Source organism: Rutidosis leptorrhynchoides, chromosome 3 (genome assembly GCF_046630445.1).
Source record: "Rutidosis leptorrhynchoides isolate AG116_Rl617_1_P2 chromosome 3, CSIRO_AGI_Rlap_v1, whole genome shotgun sequence".
Lineage (NCBI taxonomy): Eukaryota > Viridiplantae > Streptophyta > Magnoliopsida > Asterales > Asteraceae > Rutidosis > Rutidosis leptorrhynchoides.
In genome coordinates, this window is record NC_092335.1 from 593,776,843 (window position 1) to 593,797,808 (window position 20,966).

Sequence of the window (20,966 nt, forward strand, 5' to 3'; positions counted from 1 at the left end):
ACAAGCTTACCCATAAATGGTAACCTAGAAATCATTCACTTACGACCGTGAGTAGCAATGAAGTTCACATGAATTATACATTATCTTTGATTAACCTTCAATTTAGGTTTATATGTTATTATATATGTTATATTATATTTATTAATGTATTAACAATTTGATTATCTTATATTATATACTATAAGTTATTATTATTAAATTAGTATAGTTATAAAATAAGTGTTTATTAATAATGTATTGTAATTAACTTACATTATAAGCATTATACTTTATTATATAGTATACTTAGTTATTAACCGTAAGTTATAATAATAATATTAATTTAGTATATGTAATATACTTATGTTAATCGAAAATCATACTAATATATGTTAATTCGAATATTAATTCATTAAATATTATATTTATAATTTTTATAAACTTAGTTAATTATACAATTTAGTTGGATATTTTATAAAATAATTTTATCAAGTTTTTGTATTTATTTCCCACTTTCCTTTATATATATATATACTCGATTTATATTAATCAAATTTAATTAGGTAATAAATATTAAATCGACCTAAATAAATAATTTTATATTTTTTACAGGTTCTATATTATGTAAAAATGTTATAAAAGTTATTAAATCAAATTTTATATCAAAATATTATTTATTTAATGTTTTCTAATTATTTAAGCATTGTAATCGGCCTATAATTAAATAAATAGGAAAATTAATTTAAAATTAATTTTTTATTTTTTTAAAGTATCCAGTGATGCTACTAATCATATAAAAATTTTATAAAAATATTTAATACACATTTGTATTTATTTTGTATTTTCTTTATTATTTCTCTCGGTTTAGAATAATGCAAAAGTAAATTCTTTTTAAATATTAATCCTCCTATTTATTTAATTTTTATAATTTTTGCTTGTTTATAAAAGTATAATAATCTCAAAAAAAAATTATAATTATTTTTATTACTGTTTAATATTTTATTACAAATTTTATATTTTTTATGTTTAAATACTATATAATTCGTATTTAATTATAAATAATATTCCATAAATTATAAAAATTATTTTTATACATCATAATACTTATAATACTAATTATAACATGTAAAAATAATTTATATATATTAAATTCGAATTTTTAAAGAATATACAAAAAAAATAAAAGCAATTCGATAAAAAATATAGAAAATACCTCAAGTACTTTCCCAAGTTTGTGAGAGAGTTTTTTCAAAGATTTGATACAAGTTTTTATGAAATGGAAGTGGGTATTTATAGAAAAAAAATGGTTGGTGAAAAGAAAAAACATAAATAAAATAAATGTGCCAATTTTGATAAAAAAATAAAAACATGTTAAAAATGTTTTTAATAAGTTTTTGTTTTTGAAAATATTTAGTCAAAATTCATAGGCTCATTATTTAATTTATAAAAAAAATCGCTTTTTTTTATAAGCTAAAAAAATATATATAATAATTAAAATAACTTATCATTTAATTAATAATTATGTTTCATATAGTTTTAAATATAATACGCATTAATATTAATATTAACTAAAGTTATTTTATATAATTAGTGTAAACTTTAGTTAACAAAAAGTGTCGACTAAAAATAAATATTTGATCAATGTCAAATTTAATTATATATTACGTATGGATAACAACCCTATAGTCAAATTAGTCAATTCAGGTATGGAAATATGAGGGTTGTTATAGTACCTACCCGTTAAAAGAAATTTCGTCCCGAAATTTAGTTGTTGCCATTAATCGGTGTTGTTCGTACATAGACGAGGATATTTACGTTTTATTTGGTTTTCACGTTCCCAGGTATGCTCGGGGCCTTGCATGAATTTCAACGGATAGAATATTGTTCTGTTTCAAGAATTAAAATCATACAAACCATAATTTCTACAAGTTCTTCTACGAAGTGCATTTTATTATTAATGCGGAGATCATTCAAAATGATGATGTTATACAAGTCATTTTAGTAAATTGAATATATAAAATGTGTTATGAATAATATCGAGCTCATTTAAACCTTGAGCGTTTATGCCACCACGCTAGGGTAGACAAAATAGAGAGGAGTTCATGAAAATCATAGTCGTGAAATTTGATAGAGATTGTCATTCTTTACAACAAGAATGATGAATATGAGTTGAAAATATTGTTTTATCAACATCGGGTAATATGAATAAAACTATTCGATTATAGGAAGAGTATAAATGAAGTTATCTTAAAAGTTTGAAATAAGGAAATATCAGTTTGCCTTAACTTTTGACATAATTAAAGGTGATTTCCGGAATTCAAGGGATTTAAAGGAAATCTTTATAATCTGTATAAGATTTGATTCTCCGGTAATTAAGGAAATTAAAATTGCCTTGATTGTTGTGTCTAGAATTTTGCTATAAATTAGCTTCTTCTGTTTCATTATCTTCACCACTTCTATACTTTCTTTCTCGATTCATTCTTCCAAAGATTGTGAAAATGCTCCATCCAGTTCTTATCCTGGATATTTTTCTGACTATCGTTTCTGTCATTCTTCTTTTTCATTTACCCCCAGAGGAATCTGTTTACTTCTATAATTACCTTGGGGTTATAGTGTTTTTAATTCTCCAGTGTCTTTATGTTGCTATACGCATTGATATACACGGTTTGTAATTTCCGTGTTGTTATCGGGCTTTATATTTTCCCTTATATGTCGGAGCTCTATGCTCTTGTTTTTCCTTCCCGACTTCAAGTCAAGCGAATAATGGTCTAAAACTCGTAGGTATGGAGTTTCGAATGATCATAATATACAAAGCAGAAGGAAAGGTAATAGCACGATTTGATTTGTCAAATTACTAGAATTACTAAGGATAGAACTATCAAGAATATATGTTCTTGATATGTTCAGAGGTTAAGTAGAATGTAAAAGTTATGTAACATGGCAAATGATGATTATAAAGTCTATGAATCATCATCTTCCATTAAAAATTTAGCATGACTTGCTGTAATATAATCACGTTGGCCTGGCGTCATTATATTATACTAACTCATGTTTCAATTCCCAACACTACCTCAAATCATTCAAAATTTAAACTTGTATGTTATAGAAATATAGAAACTAAAACAGTTTCCTTTATTATGTAACACAGATAGTGCGAAGTGATAAATAATTTCGGACAAGAATAGTTATGAAGGTATCTTCAGAAATATAGAGGATATTTATAATGAAAGATACGATGATATCTTAGAATTTTCTAAGATCCAATGATAATGAGGAAAATTCTTCTGTAAGGATTTAGAATGCGTAAGGAGATCTTTTATGGTTTTCATCAGAATTCGAATCATCTAGATTCTTTGATTACAGGTTTAGTCCTTGTGATTTGTCCATGGTCTCCTTCATGGTTAGCTCAATCCGTTTTTCAGTTCTAAATCTGAGCTTTTTCGATATGTCATTCTTTATCATCAAACTTTTGGTCATTAAGACCACCTATAGCTTTTGCTGCTTCGTCAGCATTCTTAAGGTTAACGAATCTGAATCATTAATTATCAATCCGAGGTGTTTTCAAGAATTTTGAATTTGAAGTGTTTAAGCGTAGGATGTAACCATCAATGGTTCTAATTTTGGTGCTTTGACGTGATAATTCATCACAAAATACGAATGAATATATATATGAATTTAGTAATCTTTAGGAAGATAACACCTGCTAAAGCTTTACTTGGATTTTGATATGTCAAAATTAGAATATGTAATTGAATTTGTACGAAAATGGTTGTTCTTTAGTGAACGGATACATATATCTTGTGAACGTAAGTAGTATAGTTACTGATTATTGAATCAGAATTGAAGAATGTACAATGCAACATATTAATGTGAGATATAAATATTTCTCGAGTATTACCTACCCGTTAAAATATTTTCACAATTAACAGTTTGTACAAAAGAACTTTAATTACAATCTTTATGGAGATATACGTTCATATATGTATTCTTCAAATATAATATAGATTTAATGAGTTAATATAATATTAAAATCATTTGATTTGCGGTTGGAACAAGAATAAATAATCTTCAAAACTTGAGAGATTACATAATCGTCGCGAAATATTTCTTTAATGGAGTTGAATCAATACTTCATCGTTCATTGTTATTGATATACCTCGGTATATGATGTTGGTGCTCGTGGAATTCTTGTGAAATTCACAAGACACGAATAATGTTTTCTAAAAAGTTTCGAGTACATCAAAAATGGAAGTGTAAAATCAGACATGTATTTGAATAATACACTTGATTTATTATGAAATGGAGTTTATTGTGCTGAAGCAGTGATTAACGATCATTAAGTCATTAACGAAGGATGTACATTATAGTATATTAGTGATATGAATTAACCAAGTAGTACATACTAGTTAAGATTTACACGTAATAGCTTAGTACGAAAAGATTTATTATTGTTTCAAACCATATATATATAAAGTATACATATATAATTCTTCAGGAAGAATGAGTCAATACATCTTAACTCATTATTACTAATATTCCTTGGTATCTATGGGGCGTATGATGTTGATATCCGAGGTACTGAGTGTGATGTTGAGGCGTGAAATGCAGATGTTGTTGTTGGTGATGCTGATGCTGTTGGTGGTGATGCTGATGGTGCTTACAATGCTTATGGTGAAAGGACCCTTTCTAATCCATCCGGACGAAGTCCATATCGATTACAAATGAATCACAATAGTTGATTACATTACGAGGTATTTGACCTCTATATGATACATTTTACAAACATTGCATTCGTTTTTAAAATACAAACTTTCATTTCATCGAAGGTTGACAGGTGTGCATACCATTTCATAATATCCAAACTATAAATGACCTAAACTGTCATTTACTTATTAATAATCTCTAATGAACTTCAAGGACTCGAATGCAACGTCTTTTGAAATATGTCATGAAGGACTCCAAGTAATATCCTTAATATGAGTTAATGCACAACGCAATATTTCTTTCAAACCTGAGAATAAACATGCTTAAAAGTGTCAACCAAAAGGTTGGTGAGTTCATTAGTTTATCTAAATCATTCATTTCCATCATTTTAATAGACCACAAGATTTTAAATATTATAATACAATGTACAGAAGTCCCATTCCAACTGTACAAAAATATCATTCATATGAAGAACACCTGGTGGAGATTCAAAATATAATAGTAACCATCTGTGCCGGTCTTACACCCCACGGCTGAATACATGTGCCTTCAAAATATAGAACCTCTGTGCCGGTCTTTACTCCCCCACGGCTGAACACATGTATATAAAATATAGGACAATCGGTGCCAAAATATCATAAGTAATAAACCATCCACCCGGCTCGGGAGCTCATTCGCTCTAACCAAATAAACTGGTGATAATACGTGTCATAATAACCAATCCCAATCCCAGATAATTCTATCATAGAATGCAGTTTCGATTACTTGTGTCTATTTCGTAAAGCAGTTATAAAAATTGCGCATATATTCTCAGCCCAAAAATATAAAGGGTAAAAAGGTAAATGAAACTCACCATACTGTATTTTGCAGTAAAAATACATATAACATCATTGAACAAGTGTAGGGTTGGCCTTGGATTCACGAACCTATATTAATTATATATATTTATATGTTGGTTAAAATTTGTCTAACAATTTAGGTTATGTCATAGTGTACCACAATCCTAATGCTCGAGTCTAATATGCAAAAGTCACTAAAAGTCAATTTAACTCAAATGATTTCCAAAATTTATACATGATTATTATATAGTTTAAATATCGTCGTTTTATATTTTTAAATATTTTTAAAAAATTTATTAGAGTAAATAATATATTTGATTTATTAATAAATAAAATTTTATATAATAATATACTTTTATATATCTTAAATAATAAAAATTATAAAGTTCATTTAATATCATAAAAATATTATGATAGGTTTTAATAAGGTAATTATATTATACGTAATAAAATATCTTTGTGTTACATATTTATTTGGTAAAATATCATTGATAATAATATTAAGTAAAAGTTGTATTTATTTTGTAATAATAATTCTTATTATTCTATTAATAAAGATATCAATATTTTTATTTACTAAAAGTGATATTATGATAAAACGATAATTCTGATTATGATAACTTTAATATTTATGATACTTTTTAATATTAACTTTAAAATAATAATTTTATTTAAAAATGGTAATATTAATGATATTTTATAATAATAATGACATTTCTATTATAAATGATATTTTTAGTAAAAATGTTAATAATACTTTTAATAATAATAAAATGATAAAAATAATAAGAACGCTAATTTTTATCTAAATCAACATCTTACAATATTTTAATTTCATCATGATACTTATACTCATTGGCTATAATATCAATATCTTACTTTTAATCAATATCTTAAAATAATATCAAAAATTCAATTGGCTATAACTTCTAATCCGTTCATCGAAACTATTCGACATCTAAAGGAAAAGTTCTTAATTTTCCGCTAGTTTTCCAATGATATGCATATCTTATACCTTATCTCAACCGTAGGTGTAACTAATTCGAGATTCAACATAACCTAACTAAGGGTAATATCAAAAGTACAAGCATGCATAATCCTAAATACTCGAGCACTAGTCAGGGATACACTATTAATATATATAAGTTAAGTTATGAGTGCTCACGTATCAATATTGAGATTCTATATTGCAGGAAAGGTACGTAGACGCGACGAAGATGATAAACACTAGATTGACCTCATGAGCATACCCATGATCCATAATAACCTCCATAGCTATAACCCATAATTTCCTTAGTCTATCCCGCTCATAAAAACCGTTTTGGAAAACACGCGAGCAGAACCTCGTCGTAGTATTTTATGTATAACACTAAGAATAATAACCTTAATATTACTAGTTAAGATTAATAACAATCTTAAAATTAATATTAATATTACTATTAATAATAATAATATAAATATAAATGTATACGGAGTAATAAGATATATGTGTGTGTAATCCGAGTGAAATGAATTGGATTTTATAGATTGGTCGTGTCCCAAATAGTCATGCAATTGCATGAGTTAGTAATACAGCTCATATGCACTTCTTTTCTCTTTTCTCCTGCCGACACTCACGTTTATATTACACATACATAACTTTTATATGTTATTTAATATTTATTATATTTAATCTTTAGAATTAATTAAATATTATATTATATTTACGATCATGGTAAAAATATAATTTTTACAAAAATGACGCGGTCGTGGTCTCACGACTCATGTACCACTTTCGGTTTTTCGAGCGCACTTTCGTACGTTTAGAAAACTAGCCTTTTACGTTACGCGACGTGTACCTTTTACAAAAATTAGACTTAAATGTCAATGAATCATATTATAAGAAATGTAACTTATATTTTTGAGTGTTGTGGTCATTTGCTTCTATAAATCAGGGGTTCGTTGTTTATCAAAATATATTATTTTAATTCGAGACGTTTTATGACTAAGTTAAAATATATATTTATATATATATTTATTTAGAATTTTTAATATATATGTTTGAAACATTTATTTAATAATATAATATTTAGTCTTTAAAAATCAATTATATTTCAAAGTGCGTTTTAAATTTTATTTAGAAAATAAAATAATACTTGTCGTTTATACTTTAAAACTTGTTTTGGCGTACTCCATCTATGCGCCTACGTTTATCAAACGTCCTAGATGACGTATCTAATTATCAATCAAGTGTTACTTAATTTGAATCTATATATGTATCTTCAATATTTGTAAACACGTTTTAAATACACGTTGTAAGTTATCTACAACCAATATTCCATCTTACGTTATTTAATCAAAGACATCTTAAATAATCGAATTCTATTATATCGTAAAGCATTTTGAACTAAATCAATTATTATGTAATTTAGTCTTCCACTAACTTTTGTCTAATTTTCGATAATAGACACCTTTGTTCTTACATACAAATTACTTTATCATTTTTCGAATATCGTTAAAATGGAAAGATTTCTCAAATCAATGTGGACCTCATAACAGGGACTCGTAATCATAATTCAATGTATCTGATTAATCAATCATTTGATATTATCTTTTAATCTTGTTGATAACTATAATAACTTGTATTGAAACAAAGTACGTTCATGTAAAGTATTATTCGTTTAACTATTTTGTTGACGTTTTCAAGTTATAATATATATACACATATACATACTTAATCATATATGTTCATTTAATGGTTCGTGAATCATCGAGAATTGGTCGAGGTTAAATGGATGTATGAACATAGTTTAAAATTCTTAAGATTTAACTTAACAAACTTTGTTTATCGTGTCGGAAATATATAAAGATCAAAGTTTAAATTTGGTAGGAAATTTCCGTGTCGTCACAGTACCTACCCGTTAAAGAAATTTTGTCCCCGAAATTTGATAGAGGTCGTCATGGTTAACAATGAGAATGTTATTATGACGATTATAAGCTGATACATAGAGTTTTATTCATGATTTGGAAATACGGATAGAATAATTTAATTTCTTGAAGCGTATGAATGAAGCTATCGTAAAAGAATGAAATGAGATAATAGAGATTTGCCTTATCTTTTGACGTCATCCCGATTGATCTTTGAATTAAAGAAAATCTTTGTAATCTACACAAGATTTGATTTTTCGGCAATTACGGAAATTAGGATCCGCTTCAATTTAATGCGATAATACATCTCGATTTCTTTGTCGGGTATGTTACTATAAATCTACCTCCTTCGTTTCCTTTTAACTTACACCTTCCATTATTTTTATCATTCCTATACTCAATTCCTAAATTCAAAAGATTATGAAAATGCTTAATCCAGTTCTAATCCTTGTCCTTATCCTTACTATCGCAACAATTGTTCTCCTTTTCCAACTTCCATCAGAGGAATCTGCTTACTTCTACTTTGCCTTTGGAGTTATAGTACTTATAATTCTCCCGTGTCTTTATGTTGCGATAAACATTGATATACACGGTTTGTAATTTATGTGTTGTTATCGGGCTTTATATTCTCCCTTATATTTCAATGTCCCTATTCCTGTCTCCTATAATCACTGTCATCCACAGTTAACACTCCCCCCTATTTGCTGCGATTTATACTCTAATTTCTGTTTCGGAACCTTGTCCCTCCGTTTCTTCTTCTTACGATTAAGCATCTCTTGTAATGGTCCAGAATTCTCAGATATAAGTTTCAGAATGAACATTTGTTAATGTTCTAAGAAGGGAATGGTAATGGCACGATCTTGATTTGTTAAATTACCAGAATACCCTGGAAAAGACCGAATCATCAAGAAAATATTTTTTTTTCTTGATATGATAGAGGTTAAATAGAATATAAGAGTCGTGTAACATGGCACCTGATGACGTTAGGATATGTGAATCATCACATTCCATTTAGAAACTCAGCATGAATTACTGTAATATAATGACGTTGATCAAGTGTCATTATATTATACTAACTCATGCATCAGCTTCCAACACTACTTCAAAAATATTCCTATTTTAAACTCAAAAGTTTCAGGATTTAGAAACTAAAATAGTTTCTTTTATAATGTAACACAGATAACGCGAAGAGATAAATGATTTCAGATAAGAATGGCTATGAAAATATCTTCAGAAATATGGAGGATATTTATAATGAAAGATATGATGATATCTTACAATATCTAAGATCAGAGGATGATGAAGAATATCATCCACAAGGTTATAGAGTCAGGGCAAGGTATTCGATCATAACTTCAGCAAACACTGAATCATTTGGATTCTTTGAAGGTAGGTTCCGTCTTTGTGATTTGTCTACAGCCTTCTTCATACTTGGCTCAATTCGTTTTCCAGTTCCAATTCTTCTCTTTTTCTGAGCTCTACCAACACACTATTCTTTATCATCAAACTTTTTACTGTTACTATCGTCAACAGTTTTTGCTGTTTCATTCAGCTTTTCCAAAATTCGGAGATATGATTCGTAGATTTGGGGTGTTTTTCAGAAACTTCACATTCGCAATCTGCAAGTCTTGAAGGTAGACGTTATATGTGTATATATAACTGTTGAAGTAGAACACTGCGAGATTTCAAAATACTGATTGCTGATTCCCGGTAATTGGCGTGGCAATTCTTGTTACAAGACGCGGATGAGTATATGATAGGGTTTTAATAAATAAATATAATGACTTTTCGGAGAGACTGAAGTTAGAGGATAATGAAGTTGTTGGTACATCTGCTGATAATGTGGTGGAACATAAATGGTTCCCCGGTAACGATAACGTATATCACAAGGTTATAATAAGGTTAGTCTGACCGAAAAATCGAAGTTGACTTGTTGGAGCTGTGACAAAATTTGCTATTTTGAAAAGAAATCGTAAGGTTATTTTTGCTAATAAATGCCAAAGGATATGCCGTGGGTACATGTTAAACTATGACTTTGGTTTCGAGAGTTTTTCAGGTATATAACTGTGGGTAATATGTGGTTGCATCATCATCTCAATTGCTCATTATTTGAAGTATCTTCAGGAATTTCAGAGGGTTTGAACACAGTTTGTAATCGTTGATATACATATGATGTTCTAGCACAGTTTTGAAGTCAAAGTATAGCTTCGAAAGATATAGGAATCTAAGAATGATGATATCGGTTATATCTCGACTTGGATTTTGATTTGTCAAAATCAGAATATGTAATCTAAATTGGATGCGAATGGTTGCTTTGATCCTTACGAAAGAATGCATATCGTTGTGAAAATAGGGAGTATAATGGATAATTTGCTGAATCAGATTCGAAGAATGTAACATTTTAATTGTGAATTCATATATATATCTCTCGGGTATTACCTACCCGTTAAAAAAATTTCACAATTAATATTTTGTACACAAGAATTTTATTACAATCTTTATGAAAATATTTATGTGTATATTTTCTTCAGATGTAATATAGATTTTAATGAGTTAATACTAAAATAAACTCATTCGATTTTTGGTTGAATTTAGATTTGAATAATCCCTACCAATTTAGTATTTCTTCAATGTAATTGAAATTATGAATCAATACTTTGCATGATATTGGCGTTCGTGAAATTCTTGTGAATTTCACAAGGTACGAATGATGTTATCGGAAAAATTTCAAGTACATCGATGATGAAAGTGCAAAATCAAATATATATTTGAATAATACACTTGATTTATTATGAACTGGAATTCATTGAATTAAAACAGAGATTGTAACTAATGATGGTTAAGTCGTGAAGGATGAACATCATTGCATATTAGTAATATGAATTAACCGAGTAGTTAAGATTCACACACGATAGCTTAGTACGGAAAGATTTGTTTTGATTTAAAGATTTATATATATATAAGATATAAGATATACATATAAATCCTTCAGTGGAAAGGAGTTAATTCTTCATAACTCGTTGATATAACATACTCGTTGTTGATTCGTAACAATGTCCACAGTGATTCTTGAACTAGCGGAGCTTGTGATGTCATAGGTGCTGCTGATTCTGACGATGCTGATGGCACTGACTGTGCCGGTACTGTTGATGCTGTTGGTAAAGCAAATCTAGCTTGAAAATCATGCCTCCTTCTTGTCAGGGTTTCTACTCTTCCTTCTATCATTTTGGTTCACTCATCTGATTTATGGTTAGGGCTAGAATGGATAATCTCTAAGACTTTAGAGATCATATAATAGCTGCAGAATGCTTTTCCAATGAAGTTATGAATCAAAACTTCGTCGTTTGTTGCTGTTGGTTTTCCTTGTTATCTATAGAGCTTATGACGTTGATGCCCGTGGAACAGATTGTGAAGTTCAGGTTTACGACGCGGTTGTGGTTGGGGGAGGTAATGGTACTGTTGGCGTTGATGATGGTGGTACTGGTTATGCTGCTGATGCTGTTGCTGGTGTTTGTAACCTTTGCACCATGTTCTCTAAAGCAACTACCCGAGCGCGAAGCTCGTTGACTTCTTCTATTACACCGGGATGATTGTCGGTTCGAACGAGTGGATAAATAAAATCTAAAATTTGATGTAGTATATAATCGTGACGAGATACTCTGGAAATGAGAGAGAAAATGGTGTTTCGGACTGATTCGCCGGTAAGTGCTTCAGGTTCTTCTCCAAGAGGGCAATGTGGTGAATGGAAAGGATCGCCTTCCTCTTATCTCCAATGATTGAGGAGGCTACGAATCCATCCCCAATTCATCCAGAATAGGTGATGACTGATTGGTTGATCCATTCCGGTCACGCTACTTTCGGAGTTTGAGTGGGATTCCATTTCGGAATCTGAGGAACTTGAACTAATGACGAATTCCATTTCGTACGATTGAATAAAGGATTTTTCGATGTGAATTGATTTTCAAATATTGAATGGTATTCTAATTACATAGAATATCCATATATATAGAACAGAAGATTTCGTAAATCACGGAGGAATTTACGGAGTACGTCAGGCAAAGTATACAGTAACAGATACGCTAAGATATGAATTTTGTCTATACACTAGTCATGCAATTAATGCAGCAAGACGTGTCTAGACTAAGAATGATAAGCAGATAGTTTCCTAAGGATGGTAAGTAGATGATTTTCGACACAAAATGATAAGCAAAACTTTTGACATGCAGACACGGTCGAAGTCCAGACTCACTAATGCATCCTAACGACTTATCAGTTAGACACACTAATGCAGACCTGGTTCGCTAAGACCACCGCTCTGATACCAACTGAAAGGACCCTTTCTAATCCATCCGGACGAAGTCCATATCGATTACAAATGAATCACAATAGTTGATTACATTGCGAGGTATTTGACCTCTATATGATACATTTTACAAACATTGCATTCGTTTTTAAAATACAAACTTTCATTTCATCGAAGGTTGACAGGTGTGCATACCATTTCATAATATCCAAACTATAAATGACCTAAACTGTCATTTACTTATTAATAATCTCTAATGAATTTCAAGGACTCGAATGCAACGTCTTTTGAAATATGTCATGAAGGACTCCAAGTAATATCCTTAATATGAGTTAATGCACAACGGAATATTTCTTTCAAACCTGAGAATAAACATGCTTAAAAGTGTCAACCAAAAGGTTGGTGAGTTCATTAGTTTATCTAAATCATTCATTTCCATCATTTTAATAGACCACAAGATTTTAAATATTATAATACAATGTACAGAAGTCCCATTCCAACTGTACAAAAATATCATTCATATGAAGAACACCTGGTGGAGATTCAAAATATAATAGTAACCATCTGTGCCGGTCTTACACCCCACGGCTGAATACATGTGCCTTCAAAATATAGAACCTCTGTGCCGGTCTTTACTCCCCCACGGCTGAACACATGTATATAAAATATAGGACAACCGGTGCCAAAATATCATAAGTAATAAACCATCCACCCGGCTCGGGAGCTCATTCGCTCTAACCAAATAAACCGGTGATAATACGTGTCATAATAACCAATCCCAATCCCAGATAATTCTATCATAGAATGCAGTTTCGATTACTTGTGTCTATTTCGTAAAGCAGTTATAAAAATTGCGCATGTATTCTCAGCCCAAAAATATAAAGGGTAAAAAGGCAAATGAAACTCACCATACTGTATTTTGCAGTAAAAATACATATAACATCATTGAACAAGTGTAGGGTTGGCCTTGGATTCACGAACCTATATTAATTATATATATTTATATGTTGGTTAAAATTTGTCTAACAATTTAGGTTATGTCATAGTGTACCACAATCCTAATGCTCGAGTCTAATATGCAAAAGTCACTAAAAGTCAATTTAACTCAAATGATTTCCAAAATTTATACATGATTATTATATAGTTTAAATATCATCGTTTTATATTTTTAAATATTTTTAAAAAATTTATTAGAGTAAATAATATATTTGATTTATTAATAAATAAAATTTTATATAATAATATACTTTTATATATCTTAAATAATAAAAATTATAAAGTTCATTTAATATCATAAAAATATTATGATAGGTTTTAATAAGGTAATTATATTATACGTAATAAAATATCTTTGTGTTACATATTTATTTGGTAAAATATCATTGATAATAATATTAAGTAAAAGTTGTATTTATTTTGTAATAATAATTCTTATTATTCTATTAATAAAGATATCAATATTTTTATTTACTAAAAGTGATATTATGATAAAACGATAATTCTGATTATGATAACTTTAATATTTATGATACTTTTTAATATTAACTTTAAAATAATAATTTTATTTAAAAATGGTAATATTAATGATATTTTATAATAATAATGACATTTCTATTATAAATGATATTTTTAGTAAAAATATTAATAATACTTTTAATAATAATAAAATGATAAAAATAATAAGAACGCTAATTTTTATCTAAATCAATATCTTACAATATTTTAATTTCATCATGATACTTATACTCATTGGCTATAATATCAATATCTTACTTTTAATCAATATCTTACAATAATATCAAAAATTCAATTGGCTATAACTTCTAATCCGTTCATCGAAACTATTCGACATCTAAAGGAAAAGTTCTTAATTTTCCGCTAGCTTTCCAATGATATGCATATCTTATACCTTATCTCAACCGTAGGTGTAACTAATTCGAGATTCAACATAACCTAACTAAGGGTAATATCAAAAGTACAAGCATGCATAATCCTAAATACTCGAGCACTAGTCAGGGATACACTATTAATATATATAAGTTAAGTTATGAGTGCTCACGTATCAATATTGAGATTCAATATTGCAGGAAAGGTACGTAGACGCGACGAAGATGATAAACACTAGATTGACCTCATGAGCATACCCATGATCCATAATAACCTCCATAGCTATAACCCATAATTTCCTTAGCTCTATCCCGCTCATAAAAACCGTTTTGGAAAACACGCGAGCAGAACCTCGTCGTAGTATTTTATGTATAACACTAAGAATAATAACCTTAATATTACTAGTTAAGATTAATAACAATCTTAAAATTAATATTAATATTACTATTAATAATAATAATATAAATGTATACGGAGTAATAAGATATATGTGTGTGTAATCCGAGTGAAATGAATTGGATTTTATAGATTGGTCGTGTCCCAAATAGTCATGCGATTGCATGAGTTAGTAATACAGCTCATATGCACTTCTTTTCTCTTTTCTCCTGCCGACACTCACGTTTATATAACACATACATAACTTTTATATGTTATTTAATATTTATTATATTTAATCTTTAGAATTAATTAAATGTTATATTATATTTACGATCATGGTAAAAATATAATTTTTACAAAAATGACGCGGTCGTGGTCTCACGACTCATGTACCACTTTCGGTTTTTCGAGCGCACTTTCGTACGTTTAGAAAACTAGCCTTTTACGTTACGCGACGTGTACCTTTTACAAAAATTAGACTTAAATGTCAATGAATCATATTATAAGAAATGTAACTTATATTTTTGAGTGTTGTGGTCATTTGCTCCTATAAATCAGGGGTTCGTTGTTTATCAAAATATATTATTTTAATTCGAGACGTTTTATGACTAAGTTAAAATATATATTTATATATATATTTATTTAGAATTTTTAATATATATGTTTGAAACATTTATTTAATAATATAATATTTAGTCTTTAAAAATCAATTATATTTCAAAGTGTGTTTTAAATTTTATTTAGAAAATAAAATAATACTTGTCGTTTATACTTTAAAACTTGTTTTGGCGTACTCCATCTATGCGCCTACGTTTATCAAACGTCCTAGATGACGTATCTAATTATCAATCAAGTGTTACTTAATTTGAATCTATATATGTATCTTCAATATTTGTAAACACGTTTTAAATACACGTTGTAAGTTATCTACAACCAATATTCCATCTTACGTTATTTAATCAAAGACATCTTAAATAATCGAATTCTATTATATCGTAAAGCATTTTGAACTAAATCAATTATTATGTAATTTAGTCTTCCACTAACTTTTGTCTAATTTTCGATAATAGACACCTTTGTTCTTACATACAAATTACTTTATCATTTTTCGAATATCGTTAAAATGGAAAGATTTCTCAAATCAATGTGGACCTCATAACAGGGACTCGTAATCATAATTCAATGTATCTGATTAATCAATCATTTGATATTATCTTTTAATCTTGTTGATAACTATAATAACTTGTATTGAAACAAAGTACGTTCATGTAAAGTATTATTCGTTTAACTATTTTGTTGACGTTTTCAAGTTATAATATATATACACATATACATACTTAATCATATATGTTCATTTAATGGTTCGTGAATCATCGAGAATTGGTCGAGGTTAAATGGATGTATGAACATAGTTTAAAATTCTTAAGATTTAACTTAACAAACTTTGTTTATCGTGTCGGAAACATATAAAGATCAAAGTTTAAATTTGGTAGGAAATTTCCGTGTCGTCACATATGGTGTTGGTGATGTTGGTGGTATTGTTGGTACTACTGGTGCTGTTTATGTTGCTAGTGTTGCTTGTGGTACTTGGGTAGTAGGTGTGAGCCTAGCTTCCAAATAGTGCACTGTTTCCTCCAGGGTTTCTACTTTTTGCTCGAGTCTATGGATTTGTTCTACCCATTCCTCCGTAACGTTTATCAATTCTTGATATTTAGTTCGAAGTCTTCTAACTTCTTCTAATAACCCTATCTGGTTAGAATTCGAGAGTAGAGGACGAATACTGTCTTGGGCTACATCGAGTCGACCTTCGAGGCGGAAAATCCTTGCGAAAAGAGTGAAAGTGGTATTGCGAACAGGTTTGCCGATAAGTGGATCGAGTACTCCGATGTTTGGTGGTAAGTTTGGCTCGTGATAAGGAGTACCTTCTTCATTTCTCCATAGGGTGAGTATTTCGCGAACCCATCCCCATTTTCTGAAGAAATCTCGGTAATTGATCGGTGGGTGTGCTCCCGTCACGCTATCTTCGGAGCTAGAGGAACTTGAGGAATCAGGTGAGAAATCCATATTATGTGTTTGGAATAAGGTTTGATATGAAATGGGTGTTAAATATTGAATGATATATTCGTCTCCTTGAATACGTATATATAGAAAAAGATTTTCGTAATTTACGGAGGAAATTTAGGAAAAGTGTTAGACAAAGTCTATTGGGATAGATATGATAAGATATGATTTGTCTATACTCCATTTATGCAATAATTGCAGTATGACGTGTCTAGATTAAAAATGATAAGTATGTAATCAGATAATGATTAAAGACTTTCAATTCGTAATGGCCTATTCAGGTCTAGGGCTTGAGCTATAGGATCCTTTAAATTGGTAATCCAAACCCTTCCATTCTAGAGTTTCGTAGACGCCATCCGTCAAGAAAATTCAATGATCAAAAATAACGAGAAAACAAAGATTTAAAAGTAACGAATATGAGTAGTGATGACATTATAATATCTTTGAGATTCTCGATAACTCAATGACATTTTCTGGTTCGCAAACCAATGCATAAAGGCATAAAGCATATAGGTACGTGGTATAACAAGGAGGTTATATACGTTTGAGTATGAATAGTAACAAACATTGGAGTTTCAAAAATCATGGATAATATTTCATGTATTACATATGTAATACACAAAACCATGATAGATGACATAGGAATGTCGAGAACGGTGTCGCATTTAAATGTGGTGGCGGAATTGAATAGTACTTAGGAGAATGAGCAGAGTTCTTAGATTGGCTCGGCATTCTAAGATAAGTAAAGTTTCTAAAGTATAGTGTAGCATTTAACAGTTAAAGGCAACAATTAAAGGCACTATAGTCAAAGGAAGTTGTAGTTCTACATTGCTAAGGTACCTAATTGTATAAGACACACATAAAATGCAATCCGGGTTCTCTACAACAGCCTGATCTGATACCAATCTGTCACACCCCCCAAAATGGACCAGGGGTAATTATGACCAATCATATCATAACACAGTTGTATAAACGAGAACGACTCTATATGAGACTTTTTAAATAAAACCTTTGTTAATAAAATAGCGGAAGCAGTAATACATGTTTACATTATTATTAAAATGTAAAATAAAATGTTTATGAACTAAAATATAATATGCGATGTGGACTCCATGCAAGCATCAAATCTATCATCACAAAGTTGCAAACAGCTAGCTCAATCATCACCTGAGACAAAACATGCTTAAAGTGTCAACCAAAAAGGTTGAGTGAAATTCACAGGTTTATAAATAATATCTAAAGTTTTAGACCACAAGATTTAGTTTAAAGTTGATTGATATAGAAATATCAATCTAAAAGTGTTGCTGCATTTTGTAATATCGCTACTAAACAAGTTTACCCTATGACACCTTGTACTGTCAGTGTCGTGGAATCATTATTATGTAACCAAAGACCAACAGTCGAATGGTTAGAGACGTTACTCTCAATAGGCCTACTCACAATAATTAAGTTTGTATTTAAACGTAGCAATTGACGATATTACGGTAGGGATTTAGCATGAATCAAAGCATGACAGCATAGTTAACAATTTAGTACTTGTGTCTAAGTGTAAAACAGTTATAAAGCAAGCATGTGTCTCACCCCAAAAGTTATAAATAGTTAAGTAAACAGTAAAAGTGGGGCTATGAAAATCACCTTAGTAGCACAAAAGAGTATTCCACGAAAGAATTGAACGGAAGGACGTGACCGAGATCTCAACCTAGAGATAGAACGTATGATCAGACATTGCCTAACAGAAAATAGTATATAGTACTATATTGATAGTAATGGTTCACTAAAGAATTTCTATTTTTGGAAGGTTACTATTTATGGAAAGTTTCCACTTATAGTAATTTTTCAATTTTAGAAAGTTCGGGTTAATCTTTAGCAAGAAGTTGTATAACTTTACTCAAACTTCGTTGCTATCAAATAAGTCAGGAATGACCAGATGTAACCGGGGGCCCAGGACTCTTGACCAGAATCTAAGTCATGGCATTCGAGATCCACAAGCTTACCCATAAATTGCAACCTAGACATCATTCACTTACGACCGTGAGTAGCGATGAAGTTCACATGAATTGTACATTATCATTGATTAACCTTCACTTTAGGTTTATATGTTATTATATATGTTATATTATATTTATTAATGTATTAACAATTTGATTATCTTATATTATATACTATAAGTTATTATTATTAAATTAGTATAGTTATAAAATAAGTGTTTATTAATAATGTATTATTATTAACTTACATTATAAGCATTATACTTTATTATATAGTATACTTAGTTATTAACCGTAAGTTATAATAATAATATTAATTTAGTATATGTAATATACTTATGTTAATCGAAAATCATACTAATATATGTTAATTTGAATATTAATTCATTAAATATTATATTTATAATTTTTATAAACTTAGTTAATTATACAATTCAGTAGGATATTTTATAAAAATAATTTTATCAAGTTTTTGTATTTATTTCCCACTTTTCTTTATATATATACTCGGTTTATATTAATCAAATTTAATTAAATAATAAATATTAAATTGACCTAAATAAATAATTTTATATTTTTTATAGGTTCTATATTATGTAAAAATGTTATAAAAATTATTAAATCAAATTTTATATCAAAATATTATTTATTTAATGTTTTCTAATTATTTAACCATTGTAATCGGCCTATAATTAAATAAATAGGAAAAATAATTTAAAATTATTTTTTATATTTTTTTAAAGTATCTAGTGATGCTACTAATCATATAAAAATTTTATAAAAATATTTAATACACGTTTGTATTTATTTTGTATTTTCTTTATTATTTCTCTCGGTTTAGAATAATGCAAAAGTAAATTCTTTTTAAATACTAATTTTCCCATTTATTTAATTTTTATAATTTTTGCTTGTTTATAAAAGTATAATAATCTCAAAAAAAATTATAATTATTTTTATTACTGTTTAATATTTTATTACGAATTTTATATTGTTTTTAGGTTTAAATACTACATAATTCGTATTTAATTATAAATAATATTCCATAAATTATCAAAATTATTTTTATACATCATAATACTTATAATACTAATTATAACATGTAAAAATAATTTATATATATTAAATTCAAATTTTTAAAGAATATACAAAAAAATTAAAGCAATTTGATAAAAAAAATAGAAAATACCTCAAGTACTTTCTCAAGTTTGTGAGAGAGTTTTTCCAAAGATTTGATACAAGTTTTTATGAAATGGAAGTGGGTATTTATAGGAAAAAAATGATTGGTGAAAAGAAAAAATATAAATAAAACAAAGGTGCCAATTTTGACAAAAAAAAATAAAAACATGTTAAAAATGTTTTTAATAAGTTTTTGTTTTTGGAAATATTTAGTCAAAATTCATGGGCTCATTATTTAATTTATAAAAAAATCTATTTTTTTTATAAGCTAAAAATATATATATAATGATTAAAATAACTTATCATTTAATTAATAATTATGTTTCATATAGTTTTAAATATAATACGCATTAATATTAATATTAACTTAAGTTATTTTATATAATTAGTGTAAACTTTAGTTAACAAAAAGTGTCGACTAAAAATAAATATTTGATCAATGTCAAATTTAATTATATATTACGTATGGATAACAACCCTATAGTCAAATTAGTCAATTCAGGTATGGAAATATGAGGGTTGTTATAGCTAAATAACAATTTTTTAATATAAGATTTAAAAACGTACGGTAATAATAGTATGTATACTAAATCAATTTATAAAATATATATATATATATATATATATATATATATATATATATATATATATATATATATATATATATATTCCTTGACAGACTCTGCTGCCGTCGTGACTTTTTGAAGAAGAAAAAAATGATTTCCATTTTGATATCGTTTTAGA

General features: G+C 28.3%; 1 long non-coding RNA gene across 1 annotated transcript in view; it reads right to left on the reverse strand.

The window, feature by feature from the left end:
• LOC139902933 (uncharacterized) overlaps positions 1-18,759 on the reverse strand; it is a 36,023-nt gene extending 17,264 nt beyond the window's left edge. The window contains exon 1 of the long non-coding RNA XR_011777809.1: positions 18,694-18,759. This is a non-coding gene — a long non-coding RNA (uncharacterized lncRNA). The remainder of the gene's footprint in view (positions 1-18,693) is intronic.
• Between the last annotated feature and the right edge of the window lie 2,207 nt (positions 18,760-20,966).